General features: G+C 37.0%; 1 protein-coding gene across 1 annotated transcript in view; it reads right to left on the bottom strand.

Moving 5' to 3' along the window:
* The window catches only part of LOC127529379 (uncharacterized), a 773,396-nt gene that overhangs the window by 607,961 nt on the left and 150,175 nt on the right, over positions 1-15,260 (bottom strand). The gene's annotated exons all lie outside the window — the stretch shown is intronic.

Here is a 15,260-nt window from a genome sequence, read left to right as displayed (position 1 = left end):
AATACTGTGTGGGTTTGAGAGGGTAGAAAAAGGTGATTCTCATGTACATATGCAACAGGTATTGGTTCCATATTCTAAGTGATTGATGGACAATTGGATTATTGGTATATTGACAATAATTTGTATTTACTGAGGCATAAAGCAGAGAAGGGTGGCATGGTGGCGCAGTGGTAGCGCTGCTGCCTCGCAGGAAGGAGGCCTGGGTTCGCTTCCCGGGTCCTCCCTGCGTGGAATTTGCATGTTCTCCTCATGTTTGTGTGGGTTTGCTCCAGGTGCACCGGTTTCCTCCCACAGTCCAAAGACATGCATTGCCAATCCTAAATTGTCCCTAGTGTGTGCTTGGTGTGTTTATCCTGCAGTGGGCTGGTACCCTGCCCGGGTTAGTTCCTGCCTTGCGCTCTGTGTTGGCTGGGATTGGCTGCAGCAAACCTCCATGACCCTGTGTTAGGACATAGCGGGTTGGACAATGACTGAATGACTAAAGCAGGGAATATAAAGTAGTACAGCATGAATTTATTTCTATTGCAGACTAGGCTTGTGTATATTCATTAATTTGTGTCAATGTCCAGGGTCCTCAGGTATAACACCGTGCATAGAATTCGCACTAAACATGGCATACGGACAAAAGTCGGAATGTGCGTACGCACAAAAAAATTCAGATGCACAATACCATGCGTAAGCCAACTTCCATGCACTTCTGCTACATAAATCAGTGTGAAATGTAACACACGTACACGCGCCTGCCACCCTTCCCAGACTCCTCCCAGAATTATGCCTCTTTAAATATGCAAATTAATATAAATATTCCCTGAAGTTCAGCGTTCTTTGTGAAAAGACAATGGCAAAAGCACGGGAAAAAAGAAGAATTTCAGTGAATACCAAGTGGAGGCAAAGAGAAATATACTATTTGTTGGTTTAAGCAGTTGCATAAACAACAAAAGGAAGTTGATCGAATGTTCAAATTCAGAAAGTCGCACAGTGCCTGAAATAAAAAAGAAGTTGCCAGATACAAAAGTTGCTGTGAAAAGACGAGTCTAAGCTCACCGTCTGAGTGTCATACAGAAGCATATTAGGGTACAAAGAAAAGAAAAGAAATATGGACACAGTGAAGAGCGAAAGGTCAAAATGTAAACTTTAATCTCGAAATTTCCACTTTAATCACATGGATTACTTTATCATTAAAGTAGAACATCATAAACTTCATCTAGTTTCTCAAATCCCATTGTAACTAAAGTAGCACATTAAATGTTTTGTATTGTATGTGTTCTTCTATGTGCTCTGTTTGTGTGAATCACTAAATGCTTCTTAATCAGGCTTTGTCTTGCGCTGACAGTAAACAGAATACATTACATTCGTGATAGTACAGCTGTCTGAGCAATTTAAATACTAAGATGTATACTTTATATTACTTTCATGATGAAATGAATTAAAGCATGTATTAAACATGAGGGCACAGTGAAGCATTGGTAGTGATGAGTTGGCGCCCTGTCCAGAGATTGTTCCTGCCTCCCACAAGATGCTTGCTGTGTCATGCACAACTCTCAACGAAATAATTTATTGCAGAAGTACTGTCTCTTTCAATTGCACCAAACCCCCAATTCCTGTCCTTCCTTTTCTTTCTCCACATAATCAACCGCCACACAAGCTCTATAATAAATGTCAAGCCATCTGTAATCTTAGAATGCCTATTCTTCAACATTTTTAAGGAACATCTAAATATCTTTGTAGTACATGTTTAATTATTCCATCCATCTATCCATCCAGGGTTGTGCCAGTCCCAGCAAGCTTTCAACATGAAGCAGGAACAATCATCGCTCATCACAACTGCTGCGCCACCATGCCTTCACACGTTTAATTATTAACAATATAGATTATTTACATGAAGTTAAAAATGTATCTGTATAATTTAATATACATTAAATTATATATGCATTTCATCTTTAAAATGATATCAAGCACTTCAAGAAGATAGCGCCTTGAAATCTAAATCAACTTAGGAAGCTAGTTGTCATCATATGTAAATATGCACTCTCTTCTATTGAATTGAATTGAATTCTTTTATTGTTACTGTATGGTACAATGAGATTCAATATGCAAAACCTCCATATACTTATTTTCCTATAAAATGATAAAATAATAATAATACGATAAAAACAATGAAAAAAATACAATATGAAAGCATAAATGGCTTAGGTTCTACAATATTACAACTATGTGGAAGTTTAAATTAACGTAATTGTACTTATAAGTACAAGCAGTTCTACTGGGAGCACGTGATGGACTGATTGAGTACGTTTATACCTTTTGGGATGAAACTGTTTCTGAACTGTGAGGTCCCGACAGGAAAGGCTCTGAAGCGTTTGCCAGATGAGAGAAGTTCAAATAGACTGTACAATACAATACAATTTATTTTTGTATAGCCCAAAATCACACAGGAAGTGCCGCAATGGGCTTTAACAGGCCCTGCCTCTTGATAGCCCACCAGCCTTGACTCTCTAAGAAAACGAGGAAAAACTCCCAAAAAAAACCTTGTAGGGAAAAATGGAAGAAACCTCAGGAAAGGCAGTTCAAAGAGAAACCCCTTTCCAGGTAGGTTGGGCGTGCAGTGGGTGTCAAAAGAAGGGGGTCAATACAATACAATACACAGAACAGAACAAATCCTCAATACAGTATAAAATAAAAAGTTTTTTTTTTAAAAGTAACAAAAATAAAAACTTTAGAAGTACGGAACAGAATTTAACAGTAGACGATATCACATAATAAGATTTGGATATTGTTAGTCCTGGAGACCTCATCCATCAAGCTGCCTCCCCCATTTGGCCATTTCACAGCTGAAACAGTGCTAGGCCAGCCAATCCGATAAAAGGACCCCTCTTTCCCACGATTCCTGCGATCCTCCATCATGGATGACTTTACCTTAGGTAGGCAAAACAACTTGGCAGGTGGGCCGTGGCACCAAGTGCCACATTTGAGTACCGAGAAGAGAAACAGAAAAGGTGAGGGTTAGTATCAATTTATAACTATCATGTTACTTATGTTTTAGTGCTAATGACTAACAACAGAGATGCAGTCTGTACAGTTAATCAGCAGCTCTAGTCAGGATATGCTAAACTGAAGCAGTGTGTCTTCAGCCAGGATTTAAACGCTGTGACCGAAGGGGCATCTCTTATAGTAGCAGGCAGACCATTCCACAGTTTAGGGGCCCTGTAACTAAAAGCTTGACCTCCCACTGTTATTTTATTAATTCTTGGAACCATAAGCAGACCGGCATCTTGAGATCTTAATGTGCGCTCTGGTTTGTAAGTCATGATAAGTTCAGACAAGTAAGCCGGACCTCGGCCATTTATTGCTTTATATGTTAAAAGGAGGATTTTGAAATCCGCCCTAAACTTAACCGGGAGGTAGTGTAAGGATTTAAGATCTGGAGTTATGTGTTCATATTTTCTTGTTCTTGTAATAATTCTTGCAGCCAGATTTTGTATTAACTGGAGACTGTATAAAGAACAGTTTGAACATCCAGTGAACACCGCATTGCAGTAGTCAATCCTACTAGAGATAAATGCATGAATTAATTTCTCAGAATCCTGTTTATTTAGAAAGCGCCTTAATTTCCTAACATTTTTAAGATGGAAGAAACATGTTTTGGACAACTTTGTAACATGCACTTTAAATGACATGCTAGAGTCAAAGATAACTCCTAGATTGCGGGCTGATTCAGTAAAATTAATTGGGATTCCAACTGAGATAAATGATGACAAAATATTGTTATGGTCAGCGTCATTCCCTCCAACAATTAACATCTCTGTTTTATCTGTGTTTAAAGACAAGTAGTTCTCATTCATCCACTCCTTTAATTCGCTAACACAACTAATTAAAGACAACATTGGAGAAACTTCATTTGATTTAAATGAAAGGTATAACTGGGTGTCACCTGCATACGAGTGAAAATTAACATTATGTTTCCTAATGATAGATCCCAGTGGAAGCATATAAAGTGAAAACAGTAAAGGTCCCAGTACTGAGCCCTGTGGGACACCATATTGAACCTCTGTCAGCACATTTCTGTACATATTGGAATCGATTTGATAAGTAAGAACTAAACCAAGTGAGCACGGTGCCTGTAAGCCCAACATCATTTTCTATCCTGTGCAGTAAAATAGAATGGTCGATGGTGTCAAACGCTGCACTTAAGTCCAACAACATAATTACAGTGGAGTTTCCTTCATTAGAGGATATCAGAATGTCGTTTACAACTCGTGTTAGTGCCGTTTCTGTACTATGACCAGTGCGGTAACCAGACTGGAATTTCTCAACTAAATTGTAATGCATAAGGTGTGACTGAAGCTGACTGGCGACTACTTTTTCTAGTATTTTAGAGAGAAACAGTAGATTTGAAATAGGCCTATAATTATTTAGAATGTGTGGATCTAGGTCTGACTTTTTAAGTAATGGTTTAATGACTGACACTTTTAGTGCATCAGGTACTGTGCCATGTAATACTACTGATAATGTTTAGAATAGGCACTGCAAGAACATTCATTGCAATTTTTACTAGTTTTGTTGGCACTGGATCTAGGGAATAAGTAGTGGGCTTCATTTTAGAAATTAAAGTTAAGACTTCCTGCTCAGTTACAGGATTAAAATTACTAAAGTGCTGAATGCAATGCGAGACAGGGTCTGCTAAGCTACTATTTGGTTTGTACTGTGATGCAGAGATCTGGGATCTTATATTTTAAATTTTCTCATTGAAGAAGTTCATAAAGTCTGTACTGCTAACATCTGTTGCTATTTTGCACTGTTGATCTGAATTTCCATTTGTTAATTTAGCCACTGTTCTAAACAGTACACGAGGATTATTATTATTGCTATCTATTGATGTAGAATAATATTCTGACCGAGCTTTAAAGAGGGCTTTTTTATATTTAACACTCTCTGTCCATGCAATTTGAAAGACCTGTAGCTTTGTTGTTCTCCATCTGCGCTCCAGTTTTTGACACTCTAATTGAAGAGCTTGAGTGTTTTCATTATACCAGGGAGAGTTTCTATGTGCTTTGATCACTTTTGTTTTAAGGGGAGCCATTGCGTCTAGAGAATCTCTCAAAGTCACATTATAATGTGATGTTAGCTGATCTAAATGGTTTTCCACATTTACATTTGTTGTTAACTGATCTCAATGGTTTTCCACAATTACACTCAACTTGCTCAAAGTATCTATAAATTTTGAAGCAGAATTACAATCTAGATTTCTGTCTTTGTTTTAATCTGGGAGTGTGTTGGCAAGGGCAGGACTAAATCAAATGTAATTAAGTAGTGATCGGAAATAACTTCATTTAATGGAGTGATATTTAAATTTTGAATTTCAACTTTGTAAGTTATAATTAAATCTAATGTGTGGTTATGATTATGAGTTGGACCTTTGACAATCTGACAAAATCCTACTGAATTTAACAAATAAGTAAAACATTTGCTAAAAGTGTCAGTTTCCACATCAATGTGTACATTACAACTGTGCACATGGCAGAGGCAGCATGTGCTAGATGCTGTATCCAGAAAATCCTCCTCGCTATCTTGACACAACCCTCCGTAGAGCTTTCCGATCAACCACTGTAGTGCTGTGTGTGATTCCACACTCAGATACAGTGGTTTAAAATACTCTGAGTGGTGCACTGAGAGTAACAGCAATAAAGCAGCGGAGGTATTTGGAATAGTTTGGCCATTCCGTGCACAATTATATGGTTACAGGTTGATTACAATCAGATGCCTTAAACTAATAAATGATATGCAGTTAATTTGAGTGTATTTGACAAAGCTGCGTCAGGGATGTAAATCTAATAAAGAAAGGGGAACCACACAGCAGCAGTAGTAATGCTTTGACACTGGGTGCCGCCAGTTTACAAAACCAAGCTGAAAACTTGTGTACACAATGGTTTTACCTGGCGTGAGAATATGTGTGGCTTTACGGCAAGTTTAGTTTTTATACATCGTGAGCGTGGAATCAGGTGTACGCAACAACGTTCATACATGAGGCCTTAGGTCTTTATAGTTTGTATATTTGATTGTTTTTTTCCATAGCAAAATTGTATTGAAAAAGATCTTTATATTTGCTTGTGATATTTACTCTTAGGTATTTAAAATGTTCTGCTAAAATGAGTGGATAGATGTCCAGTCTAATATGGTCTGCTAGAAAGTTCACTGGAAAAAGCACACTATATTCAAATTGATAATGAGTCCAGATATCTTTTGAAATTCTGCAAATACATTAAGGACTAATGGTAAGAATGTTTGAGGGTCTGAAATATATAGTACCATATCATCTGTGTATAGTGATAGTTTCTGTTCAAGTTCTTCACTAATGCATTTTGAAGGTGAATGGCCTGTGGTTCAATGTCAATTGCAAAAAGCAGTTTAAAGAATAGAGGGCATTCTTGTCGAGTACCACGTTCTTGTCTGTAGTAGAATATTATGTTGTTAATACAGAATGAGGCTTCTGGACTGGTATAAAGTAATTTTATCCATGCACATATATTTTTTCCAAAACCCAAATTTGTGCAATGTGGTGAATAGGTGGTCCCATTCAACTCGTCAAAGGCTTTTTCTGCATCCAAAGTTAATGAGATCTCTGGTGCGTTAGGCTTTATGGATGAGTATATTGCATTAAACAGATGCAGAAGGTTTCAAGAGAAGTGTCCGCCTTTGATAAATCTGGTGTGGTCTTGTGATATTACAGCAGGGAACACTTTCTCAATATTTTTAAGTAAAACTTTGAAGAGTATCTTAATATCATTATTCAGAAGTGAAATTGCTCTACCACCAGCAACATTTTGATGTGGAGCAAAAAAGAACAGAAGAGATGGCACACGCTGGATTGAGCAAGCTGCCTGTATAGAGCACAAGACTGAAGAGTACAGCACACATCAAATTGATACTGTACTTCCAAGATATATGGAAACATTACAATGCACAGACATGGAATACCCAGGAATGTATGCAAAAGCAAGAAGAAACAGTTGTCCTTTTTGCTTTGTATGCATCTGCCTTGAAACTATGTGTATATGATTGAATACATGCACCAGCATTTTAGTATCACTGTACTTGAATCATTTTTTATAAGTACTGCATTCCATCAGTCTTTACATTTTCTGAAAAAAGTCCACTGTTCATTTTATATTTGCACAGATCGTCAGGCCTGCCATGTCTATGAAAATATTGCATGTAAGCTGTTTGCTCTTTACATGCAGATCACTCTGTCCACAGTTTGCCACCTCATATGTTCTTCTTTCCACACATGACATTGACGCTGGTGACAAGGTCAGGAAACTTTATGCCATCTCCTATTAGGAAACATATCTAATAGTCCATGCTAGCATTAAGGCTATTTCCTAACTAGCTTAATTAACACTCTCTTTATCAGATATAGCTAAGAAAGTTATTTCTCATGTTAACTTCGAGGGGGTAATGGCTAGACCATATTCTTAGTAACTATGACAAAAAAAATAAAGAAAGATGAAGATAATGCATTTGGCATTACTAGCCTACTATACCAAGGGCTTTGCATTTTAAAGCATGTATCCAAGACTTTAACTATCACAATTTATATGGTTATGAAAATTTAAAAAAAAACGCATTAATGGAATACCAAAAAAAAGTTAGAAACAAAAGAAGCCAAGTAAGCAGTCTTTCTTTATGTATTCATATTCAAATCTGCATTTATTAAGTCTTATTCTGAGTAATGGAATCACCACGGTAATTCTAACGTTTTGAAGAGAGGGCTTCCTAAACCTAATAACTATTCACTTTCCATTGGTATTTTTCAGGGCAAATTTACATTGATGATACACTTAACAACAACAACATGTATTTCTATAGCACATTTTCATACAGATAATGTAGCTCAAAGTGTGTTACAAGATGAAGAAGGAAAAGTTTATAAAAAATAAAAATAAGATTAGGCAATAAAAAATAACAAAGAATAAAGTAAGGTCCAGGAGGCCAGAAAAAACAAACAAATAAGAAAAACTCCTCCGCGCTCAAGAAAAAACAAAAACAAAATCTGCAGGGGTTCTAAGGACACGAGACTGCCCAGCCCCCCTAACATAAAGGACCTAAATCAGTTCTCATGGTTTTCAGACTTCATTTAAAAGAATTTTATGATGGTGGTCATGTGGACATCTGGGCATTGTCTTCAATCCACCAATATAGGGACTGTATGGTGCCTTGAACGGGTGATGATGACGCAGATTGCCACCACAGAAAAAATGGATAAAGAACAACAGAGAAAGGTAGGGATTAGAACAAATTGCACAGCCTTGATGAAAATGATAATTCAATACATATATAGTTTATCAGGAGTACACTAAAATGTGGCTATGAGAAAGCCATATTAAAATAATGGGTTGTCAGCAGTTTTTTAAAATGCTCAGTCCTTTTAAGCCTGGAAAATTTTTATGGGTAAGCTTTTCCGGATTTTAGTTGCATAATAGCAGAAGGCTACCTCACCACTTCTTTTAAGTTTAGCTCTTGGAATTCTAAGCAAACACTCATTTGAAGATCTAAGGTTAAGATTTGGAGTGTAAGGTGAAATATATTCAGAGATATAAGATGGAGCAGATTATTTAAGGCTTTCTAAACCATATTCAATATTTTAAAGCCAATTCTAAATGGCACAGGTAACCAGTGTAACAACATTAAAACTGGAGAGTTGTGCTCAGATTTTCTTTTCCTAGTTAAGATTCTGGCAGCTCCATTCTGCACTCGTTGCAATTGATTGATGTATTTTTTTGGGTGGTCCTGTGAGGAGTGTGTTACAGTAATCTAGCTGACTGAAAACGAAAGTGTGAACTCATTTCTCAGTATCTTGCAAGGTTATAAGGGATCTAACTTTTGCTATATTCCTTAAGTGAAAAAATGCTATCCTGGTAATCTGATTAATATGTAATTTAAAATTTTGGTCAGAGTCAATAATGACCCCTAAATTCTTTACCTCTGTCTTGACTTTTAAGCCTAATGGATCAAATTTATTTCTAATACCCTCACTATACCCATTTTTGCCAATCATTAAGATTTCTGTTTTCTTCTTATTTAATTTGAGAAAATTACTACTCATCCACTTAGGAACAGAAGTAACACATTGGGGTCAGTGAACCAAGAGAGTCAGGGTCATCAGGCGCTATTAATAAATACAGTTGTGTGTCAAGTAATGTACATTTTAATTTTGTTATTGGTTTTCAATTTTTCCCCCCGGCCCCCACTGAAATATCTCATTAAGATTTCACAGGGGGACTAGAAAATGAGGGTGTATTCTAAAAACTGAAGTTAGGGGCTGAAGTAGAGGAACAACTATCAGTAACCAAAGCCAATTGAACTCAGAAGGATTGTAGACTGTTTAAAAGCCAGAGAAACTAAACAAAGAACATTTTCAAAAAGGATTGATGAGTGTTAGAATGCGTGTAATCGGATGAAGAAGGATACCCCAGGATGACCTTTTATTCCTATGAGTCATGATTGACAGGCCACACCCTCTGAGGAAGTCCTAGCCACAGGAATTAACAATAATGCTGTCAAAATGGCCCAAATCAAAAATCAAAATTAAACCATAGCTATATTACAAAAATAAATGACTAATAGACTCATAAAGGTATAAATCTCCCAACAGATGCAAAAGATATTCAAAAAAGTAGACCTTGACACATGATCTCCAGGTGCTTCTTTTATGTGGGAATGAAACATGAAACTGGTTCAATAACTGAGAAGAATATAATGCAGTGTAGCACATCCAACACCTGTCTTTGGTGCCATAACATTTCCAGACCATTAGATTTTCCACACAAGAACTATTTTTGTGTGGAATCCAAAATATCACTATGAAGGAGTGGGAGGACTGTAGTAAGGACCACAATGAACAAGTCTGATACGAGATACACGTAAAGTCAAATGAATTTTAAAATGAGCCGGCAGAGCCAAAAAATAAGAACAAGGACCCACACATTTCCGAATAACAAACAGGTTGATTAACTGTGGGGCAAGTTTGCGTGAAGGCACATGCAAGCCAATGTCCCCCATAGCCATCCAAACCTTTTGATCAACCTTAAAAGAAGGAGACAGTTTCCATCTCCATTCAGCAAATGTCTTGGCTAAGAGATCTGCTTCTTTTAGGTTGCTGCATGCAGTTCTCCACTTTTTCTTAAGCTGAGCTATATAGCTGTTAACATGGGGTAAGGTTGAGGGGAATAAGGATGGTTCTAGTAGGAAAGGCTCAAATCATAGAGACATTCAAAGACTGACATGTGTAAAGGTGAATGAATTAAAACATTTCAAGTGAATCTAGCAAGCTGCAAAAATTCCACCAAATTGTTCTGATTGGTGTATCTCAGGTATTTTTCTAAATCCTAGTTTATTCTCTTGATTTGCCTGTTAGTCTCTGGGTGAGAACCAGATGTGAGGTTAATAGCACCCCCAAAGTGAGAACAGGACACTTTAAAAAAGCAGGACACAAGCTGTGGTCCCTGGTCAGACACAACTGAAAATGAGAACTGTGCAATCTGACCATTTGGTCCAGAAATACATCTGTGAAAATTTTAGTTGAAGGGAGTCCTTTCTGAGGACAGAAATGAGCAAATTTAGAAAACTGACCCACTACAACTACAATTGTATCATTCCCCTTAGATGTTGGTAAATCAGTTATAAAATCCATTGAAAGGGTGATCCCAGGGATGAAAGGTGATGGGTGATAATTATAATAACCCAGTTGAGACTCTGGACCAGGACTTAGTTCAGCATCACCCTTCAAAATCTATATGACAAATTCCCTGATATCTTTTTGCAAACCTTACAACTGGAAGTTAGGTTTTAATAAAGATAGGATTTTTCTTACTGTGGGGTGACCCATGGCAGAAATCGAATACCTCTTTGCGGAGGCGAGTAAGAATATATAAACAACCTACTTCCTAGCTTCCCAGATTAAATTTAAAAGATGATCCCCCACAGGCCAAATTACAGCTTCAATAAATTTATCTTGAGGAAAAATGGATTCGGAATGGGATTAATGGGATTTTTTTCAGGCAAATGTGACTATGGCAAATGCTTTGCCATTCTTACTTCCCAGCATGTATGATATGACAAAGTTAAAAAAGCTGAAATATAAAGATCATCTAGCCTGTCTTGCACTTAGCTGTTTTCATATATTTTAAATAAATAATATTTTTGATATCTGTGAAAATGGTAAAAGTGTATTTAGTCTCTTCTAAATAGCAATGGCTGATAGAGAGAAGTTCTTTTGAACTCTGTGTCTTTATGTTTTTCGGAGAGAACCATCCCAACTGTAATACTGGAAGTGTCTACCTCTATGATAAATGACTTTTCAATATATGAATACTGCGGTGGGTTGGCACCCTGCCCTGGATTGGTTCCTGCCTTGTGCCCTGTGTTGGCTGGGATTGGCTCCGGCAGACCCCTGTGACCCTGTGTTCGGATTCAGCGGGTTGGATAATGGATGGATGGAATATCTGAATGTCTTAAAATAGGAGCTGAATTGAACAACAGTTTTATTACTTTGAATACTTCATTAGCTTCTTTAGTCCAAAACCTTTCCTTGATCGGGGTGAAGACTAAACTTAAATCCTTTATGAATCTCATGTAGCAATTTGCAAACCTCATCAGCCTTTGGATCTGCTTGATGTTAGAGGGAGGAGGCCAATCTAAAATTTCCTTGATTTTGGCATTGTCCATAGTTAATCTTGTGCATGAGATTATGTACCCCAGAAGCATTGTCTCTTCTTTGTGGAATTCACATTTATCTAATTTGACATATACATTATGTTATTCTGTAAAATTCTATACAAAACTTCTTGAATTTTCTTTATATGCCTTTTTTTAATCTTTGGAGAAAAGCAATTATCTATGTATACCAGTACACAGACTCCTAATAAAATCAAAATAATATTGTTCAGGAACAACTGGAACAATGCTGGTGCATTTGCTAATCCATATGGCATGACCTGGTATTTGTAATGGCCAGTAGAGGTATTATAAGCCGTCTTCCATTCATCTCCTTCATGGGTACGTATAAGATTATAAGCACTTCAAAGATCTAGCTTAGTGAAAACAGATGAACCAGTAACATGATTAAACAAAGAAGAAATTAGAGGATGAAGATAATTTATTTTCTTAGTTATTTTGTTAGACTCATGAAAATCAATACATGGCCTCAACCCCCGTCTTTCTGTTCAAGAAACAAAACGGCCACCACTATGGTGCTGTTTACAGTTTAACAAACCCATTTTTAAGGTTTTCATCTATATACTCTTCCACTGCTTTGTGCTCTGGTTGGAACAGTACATACACTTTGCCTTTTGGTAGGGGAGATTCTGGTAGCAACTGTCACCGTCTCAATGAGGTAGTAGCACCGATGCCTTCTGTTTAGAAAAGATGCCTTCAAACTGGGAATATTCATGAGGCAAGCGTAAAATCATATTACATGTTACAGACTTAGGCAAGAATTTGTAAGCTATGATTAAAACCTCAATTTCCTGGGTCTCCCAATTGCTATGAGGATTATGGTTTTGGAGCTAAGGGATTCCCAGAATAAATTGTAGAATGTAAGATTGAATAACGAAAAAGGAAACGTCATGTAAGTGAAAAGACCCATCCAAAATAGGCAATTGGGAGTAGTGAAATCTAAAGAATCCAATCCAATAATAATAATAATAATAATATTTTTTATTTATTTGTAGGCACCTTTCTAAACACTCAAGGACACCAAACAATAGACAAAACACACATTATAAACAAAACTAAAATACAAAAATTAAAATCAGACAGATAGGTTTACAGTCTACCGAAAAGCATAGGGTTTGTATTTAAGGGGCACGTTCAATTGTTACCCTAAAGACTAACTTGTGAAATAAGTTCCAATAAGTCAATAGGAGCTAACACTGATGTTTTATTAATAGTACAGGGAATGAGTAACAAACTCTGATAAACGGTTTTATCAAAACATTGAGGGGGAGTTCGAATTTCCCTCAAGATTTAAGACACAAGGAGACCATGTGCCCAGATTTCCCACAGTTGAAACATAATCTTTCTTTTATGCATTGCTGACTTTCTTGAAACAACAACAACAACATTTATTTATATAGCACATTTTCATACAAAAAGTAGCTCAAAGTGCTTTACATAATGAAGAAAAGAAAAATAAAAGACAAAATAAGAAATTAAAACAAGACAACATTAGTTAACATAGAAAAGGAGTAAGGTCCAATGGCCAGGGTGGACAGAAAAAACAAAAAAAAAACTCCAGAAGGCTGGAGAAAAAAATAAAATCTTTAGGGGTTCCAGGCCACGAGACCACCCAGTCCCCTCTGGGCTTTCTACCTAACATAAATGAAATAGTCCTCTTTGTAGTTAGGGTTCTCACGGAGTCACTTGATGCTGATGGTCATACAGACTTCTGGCTTTTAATCCATCCATCATTGTTGGAACATCATGGTGCTTTGAGTAGATGGTGGTGGCTTGCGCCACCACCAAAAGGACACCGGAAAAGGAAACAGAAGAGAGAGTAAGGGTTAGTACAGAAACCTGACTATTGTTTTGCCTATTTTCATAGACTCTGTCTGAGGACTTTCAAATGCTTTCGAAGTGGAGCGACCCCTGTCCCATCTTCTCCCATACTGCCGTTTTTTAAATTGTGTGCATACCCTTTGAATCACATCAATCTGATTTTCCTGACTGCCTGAAAGGTCATGGCTCACAATCTTATTCTTTATGAAAAGTGAATATGAGCACTTACTCATCAGAGACAGATTCCACTGCCAAAATATGAATCTCCATAATATATCAATCAATGTACATCTTCCCTTGGCACTTAAATAACCAATTATCAACAGTCTTGGTTCTGATTGGCATGTCAAAAATCTTAAGAATACTTTCCCAAACAAATCCTAAGAAAAACAGTATGGGTTATCATTGGAGTACATTGTGGCCACCCACTGTAAAGGTTTCTTATCCTGTAAGGACATAATAAAAACAGTATGGGTATGATCGCCTGGATAAGGTGTTGATTTGGCTTCTAGAACCATACAGCAGTGATTTAAAAACCTTGGCACTTGTTAGGGTCTCCTGTGAACATTAGTTGGAAATGGAACTACCAGGGGCCTCGTGTATAAACAGTGCATATGTACAAAAATGTTGCATACACCCGTTTCCATGCTGAGATGTATAAAAACTAAACTTGGCATAAAGCCTTACCCTGTGCCTACACAAGTTTCCACTCAGTTTTGCAAACTGGCGGCACACAGCGTCAAAGCAGTACTACTGTTCTTGTGTGGTTTCCCATTCTTTTTAGATTCACATTCCTGCTCTTTCAAATACACTGAAATTAACTGCATGTCATTTATAAATTTATGGCATCTGATTGTATTCAACCTGTAACAATATAATGGTCCACAGAATGGCCAAACTATTCCAAATACCACAGCTGCTTCAGCGTTGTTACTCTCCGTGCACCATACAGAGTATTTTAACCCAACGTATTTGAGTGTGGAATCATAGCTGTACAACAGCTGATCAGAAAGCTCTACGGCTGGTTGTGTCGAAAGCGGAGAGAATTATCAAGATACAACAACAACAACATTTATTTATATAGCACATTTTCATACAAAAAGTAGCTCAAAGTGCTTTACATAATGAAGAAAAGAAAAATAAAAGACAAAATACAAAATTAAAATAAGATAACATAACATATAACATATAAGATACAACATCTACCCTGGAGAACATTTATAGCACACGCTGCATCAGCCATGTGCACAATCTATTTGAACTTCTCCCATCCGGCAAATGCTTCAGAGACTTTCCTGTATGAACCTCGAGGTTCAAAAACAGTTTAATCCCAAGAGCAATAAACACAGTCATTCAGTCCATCAAGTGCTCCCGGTAGAACTGTTTGTACTTAGAATTACAATAATATAATTTATATAATATAATATGTATATATAGAGGTGGGCTGGCGCCCTGCCCGGGGTCTGTGTCCTGCCTTGCGCCCTGTGTTGGCTGGGATTGGCTCCAGCAGACCCCTGTGACCCTGTAGTTAGGATATAGCAAATTGGATAATGGATGGATGGATGTATATATATATATATATATATATATATATATATATATATATATATATATATATATATTGTGATAAATAACGCTGTATAGCGCCCGACCCGACACAGACTCACACTGAGGCATGTGTAAAAGCATTAAGAACTTTTATTTTT

This window comes from Erpetoichthys calabaricus, chromosome 10, assembly GCF_900747795.2.
Source record: "Erpetoichthys calabaricus chromosome 10, fErpCal1.3, whole genome shotgun sequence".
Taxonomy (NCBI): Eukaryota; Metazoa; Chordata; class Cladistia; order Polypteriformes; family Polypteridae; genus Erpetoichthys; species Erpetoichthys calabaricus.
The sequence above is the reverse complement of the archived record's forward strand: the minus strand, read 5'-3'. Positions and strand labels throughout refer to the sequence as shown.